Source organism: Vidua chalybeata, chromosome 3 (assembly GCF_026979565.1).
Source record: "Vidua chalybeata isolate OUT-0048 chromosome 3, bVidCha1 merged haplotype, whole genome shotgun sequence".
Taxonomy (NCBI): Eukaryota; Metazoa; Chordata; class Aves; order Passeriformes; family Viduidae; genus Vidua; species Vidua chalybeata.
The window spans coordinates 13898550-13921443 of record NC_071532.1 but is presented as its reverse complement, the minus strand read 5'-3'; the positions used below and the strand labels follow the sequence as shown (position 1 = coordinate 13921443).

General features: G+C 37.8%; 1 long non-coding RNA gene across 1 annotated transcript; it reads left to right on the top strand.

Annotated features, from left to right (window-relative positions):
- The first annotated feature begins 3217 nt into the window (after positions 1-3217).
- On the top strand, positions 3218-22145 carry LOC128786005 (uncharacterized). Its single transcript, XR_008430140.1, has 4 exons — positions 3218-3638; positions 7556-7665; positions 14759-14946; positions 20860-22145. It is a non-coding gene; the product is annotated as an uncharacterized LOC128786005 (long non-coding RNA).
- The last annotated feature ends 749 nt before the right edge of the window (positions 22146-22894 follow it).

The following is a 22894-nucleotide window of genomic DNA, read 5'->3' as shown; positions in this document are numbered from 1 at the left end:
TGCTCATGACAAATCAGAGATTATGTTTAAATTAAGGCAAACAAGAAAAATAAAATTTCCATAGAAGTGCTAAAAGACTGTCCCATAGCTTAACCTAATGGGTCAAATAGTCTCACTACTCAAATCCCCAGTACAGAAATAAGTAATCTTATACAATTAAGAAAAAGGTAACAAATTAATACAGGCCAAAGTTACACTACAAGTTGCACTAGTAATTTTGGTTCCAGTTTTGCATAGTTCTTTAGAACATAATTAATCTATCTGCTTTTCTGGATCAAAATCATAATTAAGATGTTCTTAATCACCTCTTTTAGTTAGCAAAAGAAAATTATTTTAAGACCAAATCAACTGGAGACAAAAAGTAACAAAAATTATGAAACTGAGTGATTGGTGAAAAACATGCATCTAGACTTTAAACCATTTTAGAAACATGTTAAGAGATAATTATTATTTAAATATTACATTACCTAAAACTCCCCACCCTCTTCTTACCTTCCCCTCAGGCTAGCCACCATTAGTGTAATTGGCTGATTTTCTGACTACATCCTCCTTAGGAGGAATCTTAAGGCAGATGCTCTGAAGGAGTGGAGCATGAATGGCTCTCCAAATAATTTCAAGGGAGGATCTCCATAAACACAGAGCAGCACAGAGTAGCAGAAGTCAGTGACTTTTTGTACCAAAGACTGACAAATGCAGACTCTGTGGGGAGAGAAGGTGGCTGCTGCAGGGACTGACTAGGGAACTCTCAAGGACCCATGAAAGTAAGGACAAAAAGCATGGGGAGCCAGAAGTACTTAGTTCAGGCAGGAAGCTGAGGTGGTCCTTTGAATCTGATTGTTACTGAACCATCAGACTTCAGGCTGAAAGAGTTCTGTGCAGCTTTTGCAGGCCTGATGAGAGTGTTGTGCTTTCTTCCTCTTTTGTGACAAGGACAAGTTACATCTCCTCCTCTTTGCTGTGTATAAAGAAAATGTTGAGGAACGGTGTAAAAATATCAGAGCAGTTATTTTGATTCTCATGTTCATGATAGATGACATCTGTCAGGGCCCTGAATGCTCTCATGCATTTTGCAACCTGTCTCCTGCTCCATCTCCAGGGTCTGGCTGCCTGTACCTAAGGACAGCTACATTTTGGTGCAGTGGTGTCTCTTTGGTCAGACTATAGGGAAAGAGCTGTGAGAGGCCTCCATGGGGCCTCCATTCCTTGCCTTGTGAGATGCCTTTAGGCTTAGGCTCTTGTTTCTAGCTGTTGCTTTAGAGGTCTGTTCTATGAATATTTATGCCTAGATCCCATAATTCTCTTCTCAAAACTGAAGACAACTAAAATACCCAATAGCTCCTTCTACATGCTTTTAAGACAAACCTCGAGGTGCAGTAGCTAGATGAAGGAGAACACTCCAACTGAGGGCTCATCTTCACATGAATGGAGAATTTCTTGACATCTAGCTAGTGGTTAACCCAAATCCCTCCAAAAGAAACTCAAAGCATTACTGTCAGTAGACAAAGGTGTGGCAAAACATAAGGCCAGACACCATACCTCTTGGAGTCATGAGGGAGAAAAGAAACCATAAAAACAAGAACTTCTCAGGTGTCAGGTCTCCTTTCTGGATTTGTTTTATTCAAATTATCCAAAACATAAATCGATACACATTTTTGTTCATTGGCAGGGTGTTAGATCTGTGGTAGACAAAAACATAGACATAATACCTGTTTGTGTAATAGCCCACCCAGAGCTGAGTAGCTACCTCTCAACATGCACACTCACCTCACCCCCATTTTCCACCTCTTTGATCCCTGAAAATATTTACTTTACACTGAAAGCCAAAACCTCCTTCTGCCCAACTAAACTAACAGCTGCACAAACTTCTGAGAAACAGCTCTGAAGTCTTTTCCTACCAAAAAAAAAAAAAAAAAAAGCCCAACTTGATCTGGTTGGCAAGAATTATTCTCTGGAAACATAGGTTGCATCTCCTTGTTTGGTTGTAAAGTGCTTCTGTGTCATGAATCATTTCCATATATGAGATGTATCAAAAATTGGCTTAACATTTTGGATCAGCAGCTACAAGTTTAGGTCTGACTGGGAACTTCTCAACACTTTATACGTTGGCCTGTGTTGTATATGTTTTGAACTACTACAGAGAAAAGGAACAGAAAAAGGAAAAAAGCAATCACTTCAGTATGCACAATGGCACATTTAAGTTAGCAAACTGGTTCCAAATAGCTAAGAATAAAATGATGGTGTTCAGTGCATTCTGAGCATAAATGCCCATTCCACTGAAGTCACTTAGACCCAGGTGCCTGAAAACAAGACTGTGCTAGTTCAATTAGCCAAAAAACAAAAAACAAAACAAAACAAAAAACCAAACCAAAACAAACAAACAAACAAACAAAAAAAAAAACACTAAAAAAAACCAAACAAAAAAAAAAAACACAAAACAAAACAAAACAAAAAAAAAGTCCCTGAAATGGCTGAGAGACTGCCCAAAAGCCTCTATATTTTGCAGGAGACAAAAAGGAAAAGAAAACCAAGCTGTATCAGGAAACGTGGAGAACTGGCACAAGGGATGGTTATTTTTGATGGTTACAACAGAATTCCCATACCAATTCACACTTTGAATTTAATAACATAAATATAAAGCATTCATGCAGTCATGTACACCATGTGGCTGTGCTGTCAATTTTGTCTGCGGAAGGGATTAGACTGGGACGCCTCCACAAACAGCAGTGATCTCTCACTTACAAAAAGCAGCATGCAGCTTACTATCAATAGTCAAGCAAACCATGTTTTACCCTTATTTATCACAGCATGGTTCAGCCAGGAATTGGAGGTTTCAACAAAAATGAATAATTTTACCAGTAAGCAATACAAACTTGAGATGCCCTTCACCAGTCCCAAAATATCTTGTTTTCCTGGATCACATCCATAGCCTGTATGTCAATGGTAGCTGTAGTCTAGCTGAAGTGACTCAGATTCAAAGCATGAAGTGGGGGGCTTAGCACAGGAATTTATACTGAACCTACGATTACTTCACATAAACTTGCGGCATTCTGGGTGTAGCTCTGCTCGCGTTCGCGGACACCGAGCTCCCTAAAGCACCCCGGGGACACCAATTTTAAAACAAGGGCATTACCCCGTGCTTCGAGGCACTTTGCTACGAGGAGCCTAGTAAAATCCAGCGGGGCTGGTGGAAAAACCCCGAAGTTGCTGGCGGGCCGGGCAGGCGGGGCTCGGCTTCCCACCCAGCTAAACAAACGGCTGATAAGGCGGCGCGGGCGGCAGCGCGGAGCTCGCAGCGGGGCCGCGTCTCTCCCAAGGTCAGCTATTTAGGGACAATAACAGGAACACGCGGCGGCGGCGGCAGCGCTGCCCCGCCCAGCTCTGCCCTCCGGGCCCGCTCCGCCACCTGGCGGCATCGGCTCGGGCCCCAACCCGAACCCGAACCGAACCCGAACCCGAACCCGAAGGGGGAGCCGCGGCGGGCCAGGAGGACGAGCTCCCACTTTGCAGTCGGGCCTGCCTAGCGCCTGCTGCAGCCTGAGGGTTGGGCCCGCGAAGGCCTCTCTGCCCTCAGGGTCCCCTCAGCCCGGCGTCTCCACGGTTTTCTGGCGGCCGCATGTCTTCTTTCTTGTGAAGAAATGGTGGGTTTAGATGAATTTTCACAGGCTCAGTAGCTGGCTTCAAAGAAGATGGACAGTCCAGTTAAATACCTTGATGCTGCGTCCTCTTTATCGCAGTACATCTGTTGTACTAAATGTTGTGGGTTTGCGATCTCCCCTGCAGCCCATGCACACTTTGGCCTTACTCCCGTGTGGGTTGTTCCTGGACGTCCTGCTAGTCCAATGTCCCATGAGTTACATGTGCTTCCCTGGCCTGTGACTTCAAATTGCAGGGGTTTACCATATTGTACCAACTGTTTGTCTGTGTGGTAGGGGAAGCCCCTCCATGATACTTAGTGAACATATGCCCAAACTCAAATGTGAGTAATTCTTCATAACAAGAAAAACTTTGCATTTCCTGGTGAACAGGATAAGCAGTGTTTAAATATACTTGTTTCAAAGAACTCTGCTTAATCTTCTGAATAAATTGTTTCAGAGAACAACAGCAGTAACAATCTATTCATTTTAGTATTAAAATAGCAAGAATGTATTTTAAACTAACTATTTTTTTCTGTCCCAGGAAACGGCCTGCCTACCTCCTTTTTTAAATACTATTTTTATTCTCCTGGTGGCCTGGATTCAGGATGGAGTTAATATTTTTCTCCATGACGCAGTAGGCAGAACATGCTGAAACTTTATGAACCCAGAAGGATATTCTCTATGATAAACAAAAACAAACTAAAAAAAATTCTTTCAGGAACTCTGCAACTCATATGGCTTTTACCATCTGGCACACAGTCCTGGCACACTAAATCCTTGCAAGTGGTATCTCCTTTACAGACCCTAATACATAAAACCCATATGCCAGTGGCTTGCAGAGGCCACCCCCTCAAGTTGCAGTCATCATATTGTAGCAGTGTGAGATCTTCTATAAAGCCAAAGTTTTTATGGTATTTCAGAATGTAAAAAAAAAAAAAAATCCATTGCCTCCAAACTGTAACAGTGTGGACACTGACAGTGAGGCAACTTTCAGTCATGATGCCTTTCTTTAGAAATGTCACCAATCACACTCAACACAGAGAGCTGTGAGTTAAGCAAAGGCAAAACCGGAGAGGGGGATTGAATGTTGAGTGCTCTAAAGATAATTCCAGGGTTATCTCTGGAAAAAATTAAAACAACTCACATTGAGACATTTAGTAATACAAGATACCAAGGTTACATTTGATGAATACCAACCCTAATGACAAATATACTCTGTGTAAATCTGAGCTCCATGACTTTTGGCAAGGATATTTGCCAGCAGCTCAAAAGTCCTGGCACAGAATATCCACATGCCCATAAATTTCTGCAGGCACAAATACATCTGTTAAATCATTCCTTCATGCTTCTCTTCAATATATAAAATCCTAAGTGTTGAGCACTTCATCACCAAGCTGTCATAGGCCATCCCTGACCTCCCCAGCATAAAAGGACTGGAGGCCTGAGGGAGCTCAGAGTAGTTTCCCTGGAGCAGTATGTCTTCATCCACAGCAACTGAAAGGACACTGAAAAGCAGAAGGCCCTTAAAAAGTTAGATTACTCTGAATGAGGGCTGTCCTCATGGATTACTACTAGATTTTGATGCCAGAAGGCATAATCAGGTCTTACCCTATGAATAATGCACATGTGGTAACGGATCCAGCTCATCTCCTCTCTGTACTCAGGATTTTTTTGATCTGCTAAAATGAGGCTAATGAAAATAAGGAATGTCTACGTCTTACCAAGACCTTCCTTGTTTGCTTTCTGTGAAGAGCTGTCACCATTTCTTACCTGAACTGGGCAAGAACTAGAACTGTAGTAGGCTAAACACAAATTATTTAATCATTTACTTTACACATAGAGACATTTTTATCAAATGTTGAAGTGACACCACAGCTCTTTCTGATGGCATCACTGTTGAAGGAACATCCTGTTAGATTGCTGCTGCTGCTTCTGGATTATCCCAGGAGGTGGATGTTGAACAAGGGGGCTCCTGTGCAGAACATCAGCCTGTACAGTAGCTGTCTGTAGTACAGTCTGTACAGTAGCTAGGGATACACAGAGAGGGATACACACCTTAAGGAACATGTTTAGGGTGAGGTATAATAAGAAAACAAGAATCTGATCTGGAAAAACGGTGTATCTTCTCTATTCATACATACACTTTAAATCTGCTATTACTTTTTTGTTCTTAGATAATTAGATAGCTTGACCTTTCCTTTGTATAAATATAAAACTTTATTAGAAATCCTACCGTAATAATACCAGCGGCAACTTCCATAGCCATTCATGGCCCTTTTCTTTGACTAAGGGCTGTACCAAGAGAAGTGAAAGAAAGCCACTTCTTTGTGTGCCATCAGTGACTTTTATCCCAAAGTGCATTCCCCATCATGTGCAATTTTTCAAGTACAGAAACTCTACCAATGCTTTTGTATTGTTATAATATTTTAATTGAAAGAATTAAGATATTTTTAAATAAACAAAGCAATTTTTAATTTGATAGAACTCTAACATTTGTCTGGTCGCAAATATAATACTAGAGCAATAACAAAATACTTAGAGTTTGGTTATGGTATTTTATTTTTATATGCTCAAATTACTAATTGTTAATCTATTATAATAATTGATTTTTTTTCACAGCAGCCACCTCTGTCATAGCTGAGACTTCTCTGTAGTAAGTACTGTACACTAGGAAAAAACAGGAAAAAAAAAAGCCATTCCCCAAAGCCTTTAAATTTAGGGTACATACAGCAAGTCCCTTGTAGTGCAGGGGTTAAAACAGGGAAGTTCAAGGAAACAATAAAGCCAGTTCAATCAATATGATGGATTGACAGCCTTTGACAGAATGTGGCTGCTTTCAAGAGATTTGCAGAAAATGTTGCCCAGGAGACTATTAAGGAAATGTTTACAGGCAGATGACATGCTAACTTTGCACAGGTTCACAGGGACAACCCATGGCCTTCTCACTATGTGAAAAGCAAACTCGAAAAGGCGTATCCAAAATGTTAACAGGTGGATGATAGATGCTAGAATCTTAATGTGACAGGAAGCGGAGGCAAGATTTTAAACCTGATCTAAAGAGATGAGTGGGAGAAATGATACAGGAGGAAGCCTGAGTGGGAAGAGCAGGACACTGCTCTGTACGGTTGAAGAACAGGGAGGCCACATGTTGATGCACAGGAACAGATGAGTCTGTCAAAGACAAGAAAGAGAAAACCAGCCTTTGCAGCAGAATCGTCAATGAATCTCCTTCCTTTTGTCAACCTTAGAGAGGAAAAAAGAAAGAGTAAATATTAATAAATGTTAAAAACAAGAATAGTTTTGAGATGTAGCAGGTGTCTCACAGGGTAAAAAGAAATGGCATATTCAGAGATGCTATAAGGGAAACATTTGTGGGTTTAAGCACAGCACTACAGCACAGTTGTGGAGAAGCCTGAGTGATATCAGAGGCATGTGTGATGTTGAAGAAAGTGAGGCTACTTATTGTCTAGGAAAGACATTCTGGGTAAGGATGGAGAATTACCTCTGAGCCTGAATATGAGAAGGTTTTAAGAGGTTTTGTTGAGATCATGGTAAGTAGAATCTCTTTTGCTATTAAGCATTGAACTATATAAATAGGAATATATATGTATCAATATAAATCTTGACAGTAATACCTACCATGGATATAAAAAGCAGCACTGGTAAAGTGAGTGATTGAAAATGGTTGACTGTTTCAGACTATAGTTGAGGAAGTAAGAGAAGGTAAGTATGATTCTGGAACCTATGTTCAACAGATGTAGCAGAAACTACAGTGAAGAATGTTCTCTATGTCCCCTGTCATTGAACAAGCAAGAAAAGTGAATAAAAGCCTGAGTCAGAGTTGGCTGAGGAATTTAATATAATCAGCATTTTTTTATTGAAGTGAGGAAACCAAAGCCTGTTCATATCATATTTTTTAGACATCTTGTTGAAGATCAATTTCACGATGAATTTAAGCTGACCTAAAACCAGCCTGAGATGCATGGTTCAGCTTTCACCACATTTCTGCTACTTCTTTTCTATGACCAAGGTAAATTAATTTAAAGTTATCCCTGGAAGAAAATCATGAGTTTTAGGCAACATTAGTGCATTGACCTGATTTCCCTGAGACTGAGCAAGTCACTGTAGCTGCTGCAAGGGAGTGGGCAGAGACGATCAGTTCTGGGTGGAATGGAGAGGGAAAAGGCAGGACTGCTCTTTTCCAGGGCAACAGTATTAGATCAGCTTTAAAACAGTGGTATCAAAGTCAAAGCTGGTATCAAATTTAAATGCTCTGAATGATGATTAGCAGTACCTAGGCTTTGTACATTTCTCTCCTCTCTTCAACAGCTTTACAGTAAAGGAAACACAATATGCTATATAAAAGACCAATGAAAAAAGACATATTCCATAAATGACAATTTTTCACAGAAATTTTATTTTCCATCAATTTTCTTCCACATTTTTCTTTCACATTTTTTACTAATTTCAGTCCTTACATTCCACAGAAATGCATACTTATAATAATTACATAAGTCTGATTGTTGGAGATTCAAAGGCTGTAGCAAATTTTCACTTTTGACTAATTTGTCTATCTTTACTGTATTTGCCGATTTAGCAAAATACAGTATCTTAGTCTCAATTATTGAATTTGCTTTCTGTTTTTTCAAAGTATCATAAAATATTTAAGAAGTTGTTAATATATTCTGTATTCTGCCTTTTGTTTTATCATTGGTGTTTTTACCCATAAATAGCTTTGAGCTTGTGCCTAGTACAGTGATAAGGCAAAAAACAAGAGAGAAAAACAAATGAACAAAAAAAAAAAAAGCAAAAGCATGTCAGTATATTGTTGCAAAAACTCAACAATTATTCAATCACCCATGTTTAAAAAAAAAAAAAAAAAAACCTAAATAAATACAGCCCCAGCACATATTTTATGGGAATATTTAGCAATTAAATTTGGGACATTCATGTTTGCTGAACTTAAAAATTGCAGGCTTGAGCTCATAGAAGTAGACTATAGACCATTCATTATTTTAGTAATGCCTGCTTGCATGCTCATCATATCAAGTAACATGAATAATATATGACTTATCATGATTACTCAATTAGGCATACCAGTTCATAGTTTAAATGTCTAATAATTATACTTGAGCAAATGATAATTGAATTTAAAAATGCATTGAATGCATTCTCACTGTGGATAATTTGAGGAGGGAGGGCACTCTTATTTGCTTTGGATAACTCTCAAGGAAAAAAATGCATTTGCCATTTGACTTAAATGTTTATGTCTATCAAAATGACACAGAGCTCATTTTAGTTATATCCATAGATGCCAGTGAGGAACAGCATTTTCCTTTTAAACATATTTTATCAGCTTTGATTTTCTATCTAATCTTAGTTCCTTTCCCTCTTCTTTTTCCCTCTCATTTACTGCTACATTTCTATTTTAACTATTGGGATCTGAGTTATGCTGCCCAGAGTTTGCACTTTGATTTTATATCAACATGTTATTTTTTATATATTTCATATTAATATGTCTTAACTCTATGGAGGTTTTGTGAGAACCATGACATCACAAAAATTTATCTAAATTTAATAATAGGAAACCAAGTGGGGAAAAAAGTAAAGTAAAAAAGGGCTTCTATTGTAGTAATTGCCATGAAAAGTTTGCAACATATCCATTCTTAATGAAACATATGCTGAAAAATCTTTCCTATTTTAAAAATCCTTCTAACATCTAAAAAAGATGTTCAGAAATCAAACAGATTATGTAACTGTAAAGTATGCAATTATGAAATAAGATAAAAAGTGCTGAAACAATTCAAACTTACAACAGAATTTATTAAAACAATTTATATATTCAGATGGTACAAGCAACTTTCTTGTGAATTCTGAGCAGAATGAGAACTAATAAAGAGCAAAACCAAAAAGGCAGGATTGTTCTTGTCATGTGCTAAAGCCAGGCATAGATGCATCTGTGGCTTTGTGTTTGCTGTTGTCATTCTTTTAGTGATTCTGGTGGTACAAGAGACACTGTTAGACATCAGGTTGTAACTTCTGTCCTGTTCTATTTGGGAGCCCAGCATATTTCAGAATATACTGTATCCCATTTTCAGAGGCCCATATTAATTCTTAAAGGCCTCCAGTTTAAGCATGTGCTTAATCCCTTTCCTGAATCAAAACCTAGAAAATCAACTTTTTTAGTGCAATTTTTAATAGATTTTGCTTACAGAGCATTTTTTTATCATATTAGTAGAATCGATCCACCTTGATGGCCTTATCCTTTTTAATAATTGACAATCTCATTTGGCATTTTCACAGTCCTACATTAAGCATGAAGATTTCCTGTTGGAGGTGTAAAATAGCCCTTCTGAAAGACATGGGAAGGGAAACACCCCAACACTGTTTGCTGAAGCTATGCTGATTCTGCTTTGATATTCACCAAAGACAATGAGATACAATTACCTACTTATTTCTTATAATTTTGTTATTCCTGAGGTTGAAGCACTTTTTCCTCCTATAAATCTTTATGTGCATATTTACATGAAATCAATAGCTTAAAAAACCCCAAAATCCGAACCTAAGGCTTTTTATTTTTAAAGGACATTCATTTTTATGTACTGCTCATGATGCGATTCTTGGGACTTTCCTGTGCAGGGTCAGCAGCTGGACTTTGATGATCTTTGTGTGTCCCTTGCAACTCAGCTCAGAATTTTCTGTGATTCTGTATTACTTGACCCACTCTATTAGACTAAGATGTTCTACCTATTGATAGAATTAGTTTTATTGCCTAGAAATTATGATAAATGCTAGGATATAAAACAGCTCTCCCATGATCTGGGATGTTGTTTAATCAGTGTCCGTATTACTTGAAAAGAAGTTCACCTAAATATAAAGTAATCTGATAAAATTGTTCCACTGGTCTCTGAGATTCTGATCACTTTATTATTCTCAAGCCTTTAAAATGTAAGAAAAATTACATCTAAGAACAATGCATAAGGAGTATGCTTTTCTTTTTACAGAAATTCTTGCCTGTCAAACTTTTTAAAAAGCAACAAATCATCTTGCACCATCCAGAGCATCTGTTGCTAAATTTGGCTCTTTTCTACTTACTCAAATGTGAGGAGTGTTTCTAGAGGCCTACATTTTATAGAATTGACATGCCAAAAGTTCACTGACCACACTGTCTTCATAAAAGCTTTGTTTGCTAGTTAGTTGTTTCTGAGTGCACTTATTCAAAAGGATTTTGAAGCTGCTGATGTGTTGTATTTTGTTCTTTTGAAATGCTGAAAACAGTGTCTTATTATGTTTAGATTTTAGCTTACCTTTGAAACCAGTTCTAATTGTTTAATTTACTCACGCTCTTTTAAGGTGGACAGCAGAAAAAAATCTTCTCTTTTCAAATTACTTGGATTAGTTGAAATTACTCCTTCAATCAACTGTCATTTCATCTAATTAGTAAATAATTTGCTTTTTTATTGAAACTAAAATTACAGCTGTCAGGTAAATGTACCCAGCTGAAACTTAAGAATTCAGGGCTTGGTCAAGATTTCCCTGCCCAGCCTGGACAGGACTCTCCATCTTTTTGCACCTAAGTTTACCCATTGTAAAATGGAAAAAAAAAATGTAGCTCATCTCATAGTCCCCATCTTTGTAAATTACTGCAATTTTATCCAATGAGAATCAAGAGTTTTCACTAATTATACAATAAGAACTGTAATTTGTGAACAAATTTAACATATTTATGTTTTTAAGAATGAGAGTAGTCCCACTGAGATGCTCTCTATGTGGCCTGTCTTTACAGGAACTTCAGGATTAGTCACAAATATGAAGACTACTGTGGTGTATTTGCAGTTAGATGCCATTAAATTGCCTTCTTGCTCCCATTTTTAAGAAAGACTTAGAGACAGCTCCTGACTTAGCCCGTATGATGACCAAGATAGAACGAAAAGAAACTGCATTTCCCTTTGTATTATGACATTCTGAATCCAGGCTGAAGGTTAGATCTAGCCTCCCTTTTTTTATAACACTGAAAATTATACATGTTTATCTCTTAAGTATCGGGTGTGCTTTTCTTCAGCTGTCAGTTAGACTTAATTCTGTTGTTAAAGGATTTGGCAGTTTTCAACTATTAAAACCAGTTTGCAAGGGATATTGTTGCCCTTGGCTGAGTTTTGCATTTTAACTGTATCCCTATTTAAAACCTCTGTACTTTCCATGTCGCATTAATTGTCAAGTGTCGTCTTTCAGAAGAATAGCCAGCAGCCTTCACTACAAACATACAGAGTATACCTATATTCCCAGTATGCTGTTTATATGTTTATTTACTTAAATGCACATAAAAGAAGATAATAACTGTATGCTTCAACAGTGAAAAACAAAATATAAAATCATCGCAAAAAGGAAAGTCAAAATGAAAGAACATTCTTTGTATATGCACATCAGCAACAAAACATAGAAATTACCTAAATTAAATCTTCCCAGATCTAAAACTTCCAAGTAAACACCAACTTGGGATATTCAGCATTTCTCATTTTAAAGTAACATGCCTTCTAGGAGAACAAATAAATTTAAGCTATTTTAGTTTGGACAGAAAATGAATTCTAATTTGCAGATACCTTCTCAGAGAAACCTCTAAAATTAATGTCTATTCTTAGCAACAGAGGAAATTCTGAGTATCTCTGTGACTTATGTTATCTGATACCTAATGTTTCTGAGCAGTTTTGCTGGGGGGGTAGAGGGCAGCAGGGTGAAGTCCCACATGAAGGCACCATAGGCATGTAAGTATTTGCTCCACCTATGATAGAGTAAGTTCCTTTTAGAAGAGGAGTGTCTAAAGTAAAAAGTGTGTCTTTCTTGAATTCAGATAAACTAGCCCTAACAATTGATTTGAAATAATGAATTTCTGCTTAGAAAATATGCACTATCTGCATTTGTATCTTGTTCAAATAGGAACTGACATTCTTACTCATATTGATTGTGAAGCCCTTAAAATGAAAAAGAATTATATCTTATTCTGATAAAATACATGTGTTTACATGAGTATATTATGTATATATATATATATATATGTATATATACACACACATATATATACATATTTCCAAGAAAGGAGTAATTAAAAATTGGCTCAAAATACTTCTCCACTCTTATACTTTCTAATATGTTATATCCTTAGTAAAGGGAGGCTTCCCAATATTTGAAAATTTAAACTGATATCTGTCAGCATTGAGTATGAAGTTAACACCAGTTATGAATACAACCTCCCTGCTGGGCAACCATTAGAAAGTTGTTCTTTCCGATTCCTGTGTAAATATCTAGGTTAGATTCCTAATAAAAATTCTGTAAACTTTAGCTGAAACAAAAATAACAGAACTATTTGAGGTTTGTTACAGTCACTTCTATATGCAGCTGACTTGTCCCAATTTTAGCTTTGTTTCCCTTTTCTGTGTGGCTTCTGGGAAACCACCTTAAAAATAAAATCCACTCTGAGGATGAAATACTGAACTTCTTACTGTGATAAAACTTATATCTAGCTCTACCTTGCAAACAGTTGCCTTTGCACTCCTCATTTTTTTCAGAATCAGTGCTAAAGTTCCACTGTAAAGGCAATGATAACCTGGAACAAATTAGGATATATTGAACACAGTAAATTTGTGCTAAATGAAGATTCATAATACTGGAAAAAAATTACCACCAGTTCAAGCATACAGGATTCTTAATAGTAAATAATGGCTGTACATTGAACATTAAGAATTTGTTTACCTTTTTTTTTAAGGTGTAGAAAAAGTAGTAAAGTAACTTTACCTGAGTAGTTAATATTAAGTTCAGCAAAGTATTTTCATTTTAGACTATGTGGTAAGGACTAGACTATGCCTTTAAAAAGTGAGTGCAGAGCACTTTTCCCAGGTTTTCATCCTGAGATGAAAGGGGTAGAATGTGTTGCTTGCCTCCTCCAAAGGAGAAGCTAAGATTGTCCAGTTTTTAGTTTTGCACTGGGCTGTAAAGCAAGATCAACACAGGTATCTGCCTCTTTGTCCCTTGATGTCCCATAGTGGGAGCATGGATTACTTGGGTTACCTACCTGGCAACACTGAGAAAAATATTGGGGGGTTATATTCTTCTTTTCCTTTGTTTCTTGCTCTTCCTCAGTTTCTCTATTATTATTATCTTGACCTCTTCTGTAAAGTACTTTAAAATGTTTAATGAAAATACTACAATCCTTATATTTATTCTTAATTGAAACAATAGGAGACAAAAGCAGGGTCCCTGGTAATTGTTAGAGCAATTTTCCTTTAAATAGTAAAGACTGTCAGTCTGTTCAATGATGATCAAGTATGTACCCGCAAAGTTTAAATTCCTGTCCCTGTTTCTCAAATATGCTAAAAATTTATATTCTGTTCTGGTAAGCTAAAACAATCTTAAAACTTAAACCTCAAAGGTCTCATAAATCAGAGTTTTCCCAGGGACATAATATACACTTATTGTGAAATACTGTAATAAAAAAAAATCAGGAAGCCTAATTTGTAGCCACCACTGCACTTGTGGGCATTTTGTACGCAGAAGACAAGAATTCTAACTAAGAATTTACACATAAACTCTTCTGATCTCGTGAGCTGTCACAATAGAAAACACAAACATTCACGTGCACAGTCCTGGCCCCTGTAAGTGTTGCAGTGCTCCATTAAAATGCTTGCTTGCTAAGCCTCAAATGCTGCTGCTCAGAATACTGTCTGTGGCTAAGGATAGATCTTTCACAGCCTCACAAGGCCACAGCAAATGAAGCACTCCCCAGTGCAGACCTGAGCTGCTCTGACCTCCACAGTGGCCGAGGTAGACTGTACAGGTTCACTGGCTGCCCTTGCCCTTTCCCAAGTCAGCTGCATGATATGGTACAAAAAAAAAAAAAAAAAAAAAATGCTGAGGATTGCATAAGGCATCTTTGAAAGGCATACTGTGCAAATTCTTTCTCTTTATCCTGTTGTTTTTACCAGAATCACACAGGGAAGTATAGCTTTTGCATCCTCCCCACTTTACCGAGAGTAGTAAATTACGAAGTCTAATAGAAATAGCCAAAGGATTAAGACAAAAAGGACCTGTGGGCCAGTATGCCATCCTCATCTGATGTTTTTTTCTTCTAGTAGTATTGCTGTTGCTGTTGTGTGGGACTACCAGCAAAAATTGGACCAGATGTTTTATCTACTGGAGTAAATGCTAATACTCACCCATAAGGGGAGCAGGTGCCAAGAACTTGTGAAACAGGTGCTACAAAACACATAGCTATATTTGGAAGAGATTTTTGGATACCACCTACATGGCAAAGCATGAGGTATTGATTTCAAACTTTTAAAACATTCATCTTGTGGAAAACCCCCACAAAAAATATTTTGGGAGGAAGTCTGCAACAGGATGGATACACAGTCACAAAAATATGGCAACTATAAGATGATACACTACTAAATAAACAATAAACCACCTATTCAGGATATAACATTCACCATGTTACATTTTATGACCAGAAATACATTTGCAAGAAAAATACTGACACATTTAGAGTTTTGAAAAATTATCCTCTTGAGCATTCAGTAGGATATTAATCATTCCATAGAGCACCATGAGTTCTAACATCTTTTAAAGAACAACAGTGGATTAACCTTTTAATGTATGTCACAGGTAAATTATGGTCTGTTAACTGAAGTAGTAGATTTTAAAGTGATCAGATGCACTTGATTTCAAATTAAAATTGTCTTAAAAGTACACTAAAGTACGAAAATGATAAAATGTAATGAATTAAAGTACTTTGATTTGACCTACTTGAACATATGCACTGTAACAGTCGTGTTCTGCAGTACACAAAAGTTCCTGGCAAAGTAAAGCTTTTGCAGATTTCACTTTGGTAAAAAGTAAAACTAAGTAAAAGAGAACATTTCTTTCTTTTTTCTGTCTCTTTTGCTTCATTCACCATCAATCTCAAACTCTAAATGGCAGAGAGAAATATGGCATAAATTAGGCATATGAATTAGCCAAATGAAGGTTACACAACATGTTACGTGGACAAAATAAATGACATCCACTTGAAGTGTTTAGTCAGGGAGTGTAAATGAGAAGTTTTGAGACATTTATCAATATATCTTTAAAAAACTTTTCTGAGGATATAGAAATTATATCCTCAAAGGTTTATAATTTAGATGATTCTGTCTGGATGTTCCTTAGATTGGCACATTCATCTGTCTTATTTCAGGACTTTTCTTTCTGTCTCTTAAAGTAATCTTGATGGCAGTGGTAGAATTCTAGCAAATAGTGATTTGTGAGGAGATGACTGAACATTTGCAGAGACACTTCTTTACCTTTCATTCATTATTTTTCTTTTGAAGTTAAAATAAAGAATCTGTTCAGAACAAAGAATAAATGTGAATCCTCTGTTCCACCCTCCTGGACAGCCCATTCCAATGCCCAGTCACTCCTTCTGTGAAGAAATTCTCCCTAATACCCAACCTAAACCTCTTCTATCACAGGTGCTCTTGTCCTGTCGCTGGTTGCTTGGGAGAAGAGACCAACCCCCACCTGGCTACACCCTCCTTTCAGGGAGTTGTAGAGAGTGATGAGATCTCCCCTGAGCCTACTGGTTAAACATCCCCAGCTCCCTCAGCTGCTCCTTATAGAATTTGTGTTCCAGACTATTCCCCAGCTCCATTGCCCTTCTCTGGACATACTTCAGCATGTCAGCATCCTTCCTCAGTTTAGGGGCCACACCTGGACACAGGATTCCAGTTATGGTCTAACCAGTGCCAAGTGCAGGGGAAGAGCTGCTTCCCTGGTCCTGCTGGCTATGCTATTGCTGATACAGGCCAGGATGCCATTGGCCTTACTGGCCACCTGAGCACACTGCTGTCTCATGGTCATGCTGCTGTCAATCAGTAGCCTAAGGTCCCTTTCTGCCCTGCTGCTGTCCGGCCAGTCTATCCCCAACCTATTGTGTTGCAGTAGGTTGTTGGGGGAAAAGTACAAGACCTGGCACTTGGTATTGTTAAACCTCATATTGTTGGATTCAACCCATCTATCCAGTCTGTCCAGGTCCCTCTGCAGAGCCCTCCTACCCTCCAGCGGTTCAACACTTGCACCCAACCTGGTGTCATCTGCAAGCTTGCTAATGGTGAACTCAATCCCCTCATCCAGATCATCAGTAAAGATACTAAACAGGACTGGGCCCAGTCCTTGGGGCACACCACTAGTGACCAGACACCAACTGGATGCAGCACCAATCCCCACCACTCTCTGGCCCCAGCCATCAGCCAGTTCTTAACCCAGCAAAGACTGCACCTGTCCAAGCCATGGGCTGCCAGTTGTTCAGGTAGACAGCATCCACAGCCTTTCCTGAATCCACCAGGTGGGTCACCTGGTCATAAAAGGAGATAAGGATGGTCAAGCACAACCTGCCTCTCCCAAACTTGTGTTGCCTGGGTCTGATGCCCCAGCCATCCTATAGGTGCCACGTGGTGGCACTCAAGATGATCTGTTCCATAACCTTGCCAGGCACCAAGGTCAGTCTGACAGGTCTGTGGTTTCCCAGATCCTCCTTTCAGCCCTTCTTGTGGATGGGCATCACACTGAGCAGCTTCCAGTCATCTGGGGCCTCCACAGTGAGCCAGGACCGATGATAAATGATGGGAGAGCGGCTTGGCGAGCTCATCTGTCACCCTAGGATGGATCCCATCTGGTCCCATAGACTTGTGAGCATCCAAGTGGCTCAGAAGATCACTAGTTGCTTCCTCCTGGATTACAGGAGTCTATTCTGCTCTCAAAATTGTGCTGATGGGCACCAGCCATTTACACATTTATTGATAACATGGGTTTTCCTGTTCCTTTGATCATCCATCCTTGCTACTTAATGAAGTGAGCAGAATGCCACCTGCTCTCCTGTTCCATCAACCAATCGACCCAAAGCCTTGAAGTCCATTTCAATTAATCTGGTCCTTTTTTTATCAACCTCATCACTGCCATGTGGACAACCAGCAGAGGGTAATAATCAGAGGGCTTAATTAGTTCAGGGAGCCTCTTGATAATATCCCATATCTGGGCCCCCAGGAGACAGCATAAAAGTATTTACTCCATAATGAGGAAATGTGTTGGAATTAAGGCTTTTACACTTATGGAATGTTGTAATATATTGTCAATTATTAATTATAAATCAATTTATTTAAATTTATGAACTTCCTCCAAGAATAACTAAAGCAAGGTCAATTCCAATGGTCAGTACACATCCTATTACTTCTGCAGCAGTCTTTTTGAAAATGGAGACTAGAAGGTTGGAAAGAATGAAGAATGAAAAAAAGACTATAAGGTCTGACACTATGAATTCTTCATTTCCCTCATCTAGCTGGTTTAAGGACTCTTTCCTCATTCTTAAGAGTGCATTCCCCAGAAATTAAGTAAAATCATTCCCTATTTTGCTTACCAAAGGGCAGAGGGAACCAAGCCAAGGTCTGTTCCCATCCTGTTCTGGCTCATAAAGAAAGTCTTCATTCTTGGTGGAGTCAACTGCTCCCAAAGGCATGTAGCAGTACCATAAATATTTCAAATACCAACTGTATGCTGGGAAGCTCCGGGAGGCATTGGGTCTCAGTGGAACAAGATGCCTCCCCTGGGAAGTCATGAGGTTGTGTAATGCTGAGCTGTGCTTACAGGGATAACCAGGCTTCCTGTGTTGCTTATTAAAACTTAGATTATTTCTTGTTCCTTTTAAGTCTACATTTGTAGTTTCTTATTAACCATTCCTTTAGCATATTATCAAAGTCTGGCAATACAATACTTTTAGTCCAGTTTCCCCAGGAATATGGCTTGCAGCTATAGCATTTGTAAGCTTTTCGTGTTGCCTATCTGCCAGCCCCTGGAAAATCTGTTAGCTACTTCTGCCCAAATTCAACAGGGAGCTGAAAGACTCTTCTGTATACACTTCCTACAAGTCTCATGAAAATAACTGGCCACAAAGGTCGAGGGGATACAGACACTGCTGTCCTGGCAGCAAAGTCTGCAGTATGAGTGCAATCATGGTTAGGCATAGGAGAATCCACATGGAAGTTCACCCTCAGAAAAAAATCATATAAAAATAAGGCTTCATTAATTCCACTGTTTACGGAACTACTTGATTTAGGTAATATATCTACATTGGAAAATCAGATTACAGGAATATCTTTGCTAATTTATGGATCATTAACAATTTTGTATACTAATGTATTTGCCTGATCCTGCTCCCATCAACATCAAAGGGATCTTTCCACCAAGTTAAGAGGTAATAGAACTAGGCCCATGCATAAACATTTATAATACTAACATTAAAACATAATTATTTTGTAAAAGGCTCAAAAGCAGTAACAAAAGAAATATTTTAATCCAGTTTTAAATGTTGTGGTAAATTTCATTTATACAAAACAACAGCATAAAAGGAAACCACAAATTCATATTCATAAAGTCATAAATGAGTGTACCATAAGTGCAAGTAATGTTCACTTCCTTCACTATTCCTGCAATTTTATTATATTTTGGAAATGAAATTTTCCATTATTCAGTAACACTTAACTTACAGAGGAGGTTTTCATTGAAGTGCAAGATGGCCAAAGTTATTCCGCTGGATGGAAAATTAATGTATATGAGGTATGGGATTCCATGACTCCTTTTTTAAAACATCTATATAAATTAACATGAGAATATTTAGAAGGCTTGGCTTTCATGGATTCATGGAAGTCCTACAGAGGCTTTGGTAAATGCCTCCATTGAGGAAATATTTCATATCTTCCAGTAGCTTGCTATTCCACCCAAGAGAGCATTCATATGCTTTTGAACCTAAGTTAAAGCTCAGCTAAGAAGCCATTAACTGTCCAGATTAATCCTGTATTGGAAAGTTCTTCAGGGGGAATGGAAATTCCATGGCAAAGTCTTAGCAGATTTTCTGCTGTATTGTTCTTGTAGGGAGAAAGAGGGGTAGTGTTCCCACAGAATGATCAGTAAGCCCAGTCCAAGGGGCTCTCACAGGATTCATTAGGGTCTAGAAGCAGCAATCACACATAAAACTCCCATGTCTTCTAATGACATTTTTTTTGATCTACTTTTCCCCAAAAGTGTATTATCAAGTTCCCCCTCTCTTGTTGCTAAATGGCATCTATAAAATTTTACTTATACATACATACATATATATATATATATATATATAAGAAAATTAGGTGGTTTTGCTTAAAGTGTGAGCATTTGAAGTGTCTATTCTTAGAGAAAGTCCTCAACTGATTGCTGATTCTATTTTAGACCAAATTAGTTGGGAGAAAAGGCTTCAGGTGGGAAGGTGTGAAAAGTTATGGCAGTAGTATTTAATTTAAAATATTTATAAGCACACTCCTATTTTACTCTTCTTTAATTCTGGTAAAGTTCTTTTTGTAAGACCACCATGTCCTTCGAAGAGCTAAAGAGGACAGCTTGACACTCAGACCTTAGGAAACTGCATTACAGCTAGGTTTACCCGATATATGTGAGGAAAAGAGAAGACTGCTGTAAAGGAGATCTGACTGGCACAAGAAAATACAGTAGAGAAACTGGATCAAATTATTACCAAAAGAGCAAGAAATCAGACTTCATTAAATATATTACCATGTCTATGAGTAACCTGAAACAACTATATCAAGGAAGATTATTTGAATGATAATTTTTTCATAAGAAGGCAGAAATAGAACTGAATTGTAATGAATTCCTAATTTATTCTGTTTGGCTGAATTCTGTAGTATTCTAAGTATTCTGTAGTAATTCTTAAGTATTCTAATGGAAATGGTTTTCCCTGAATACTAGGAATGTAATGCAGTACAGGTTTTTTTGGGGGGGTTTTTTTTTTTGTTTTTGTTTTTGTTTTTTTTTTTTTTTTTTTTGTTTGTTTTGTTTTGTTTTTGTTTGGTTTTTTTTTTTTTTTTGGTAGAATTCCCTCTGCTATTTTTACCTTTTTGTAATATTTTGTTAAAGTCTTGTTTACTATCATTCAGAGTGTATTTAGACTTCTGGTAGTGACTTTGCTGCAAAGAAACTGACACAATATGTTAATAACATTTTGGGAGGATGTCACCAAAGCATACAGAAAGTGGTCACTAGTTTGGTTTGAATTTGCCAAGCAATATGAGCAGAATAATTTTTAAATTATCAAAAAGTAGTAATTGACATATCTACATAATTGATTGTTTCAATATAATATCATTTATGTATGTGACAGAAAAGGCGAAGAAAAGAAGGGCTACGTCATCCAGATGAGAAAGGAAGATGCATGCTGCTCTCCAGCTTCTTGAGAAGTTCTGAACTAGTGTTACTGCAGCGTGGCACTGTCCCCTCACTGTTTCCTAATATGCTATCACTGAGGCTTTCTCCATGCAGTAACTGATACTGTCCATCATGAGAGGCCTATTAGAAAAAGAGACACGTAGAGACAAGCTGGTGGTTGGTGGCTGGAAAAGACATGAAACATCTGGGCTCAATGTTGTGCTTTAATGCAAAGTGGAAGCATCTCCACCTAAAGTTACTGAGGATCTGCCCAGAGTCATCTGTGCTGTGCTGTAGCCATTCTGTTCAAGGAGGGGGATAATACAGATTCTAGTCCTCTCAGGTAGAGAAAATATCTCCTTAACATTTCCCCCCTTCCTGGGCTGTCTGATATGAGGAAAAGCCCTGAAACTAATACCACTAGGAATCTAATTTTCCATCTCCCTGACTTTTATCAGTGTGTATCTAAAAACCCAAGCACTTTAGTGTCTTAAATGGCAAACTAAAAAACTAAAAATGGAAAAATAAAAGCTACCAAAATATTTCAGCACTGGACAATCAAAAATCAGATTTCCCCAATATGGATGAACTGGATTCCATTCAATTTTACAGATTTTCATGTTGACAAATAAAAATTTCTCATGTTGAGAAATAAAAATATTCAAATGGCTTTATTGTCTGTGTAATTGGTTTGACAGCTGAATAAAAATTGCCACAAACCAAAACTCAAAAATAAACAGAAAAAAAACACCAAAAAAACACTTCAGAGTCTTTGCCCCCCAAGCAAGGTTCTTTGTGTAATGCAGCAGAAATGAGTGTCACCCTTCAAAGACAAACTCTTTCAGATTGTGTTGAATAATTAATTTTCTGTTTTCTGACTGAATTTCACAACGGTTGGCTTGTCAAGAATCCATGTGATCATGTAGAGCAACTTGGATACATGTAAAGATGTTCAACTATCTCATCTGCCTTGCTGGGATATAAAAATTGTCACATTATCCCTTAGATTTCCAGCTGATTTTTGATGATGGAGGTGAATGGTCACTGAAACACAGTATTGTCATTGTTGCCATACTTCCTGTACTGGAAAAGATGTTATTACTAAATTTGCTGTTGTTTGCTTTTGTATAAAAAGAAGAGACTTGAGCTAAAAAACGTCATCTGTTGAGCACATATGCTTCTATTTCCTAGAATCTGGATAATTTAATTATATTATCTGTTACAGAATGTTCTTCATACAAAGAGTGGTATTTGAACAAATTATTTTAATTAATACTGAATTTTAATGCATGTCATAAAATGTCATTTTTTTCTCAGACAGAATATGCTCTTGTTGACTGATATGATATGGGTAAATTCATGTAGAATTATAATTTAGTCTATTAATTACCACTTTTGCCAACCAGCAACATTCACCCTCTACCTATTCTTTGTGGTATGTATTTGCTGCCAAACAATGCTGTATATAGGAACTTATCTTCAGCCTCTCTTGTGAGCTACTCTTCTTCCCTCATTTACTACTACATCCTTTGCCTATTGCCTCAATTTCTTCACTAAGGTTATACTTTTACACAGCACTTTAAATAATTCCAAAAATCTTTGGCTGAAATTATAACATAACAGAATTAATTCAAATAAGAAATCAGCTCTGTTAAATACCCAAAATACAGAAATCTTTTTCTGAGATTTTTTTAAAAAATTCAGGTTTAATTTCACAGGGTTGTGTGAATAGAGATAGCTGCAATTCTGTGAAATCTATAGAAAATCTGTGCTTTTAAACTTGCCTATCACAAATCTCTTCATAACAGTTCACATTTATGACAAAAAAAAAAAAGAGAAAGAAAAATAGAAAAAGAGAGGGAAGGGAAGGGAAGGGAAGGGAAGGGAAGGGAAGGGAAGGGAAGGGAAGGGAAGGGAAGGGAAGGGAAGGGAAGGGAAGGGAAGGGAAGGGAAGGGAAGGGAAGGGAAGGGAAGGGAAGGGAAGGGAAGGG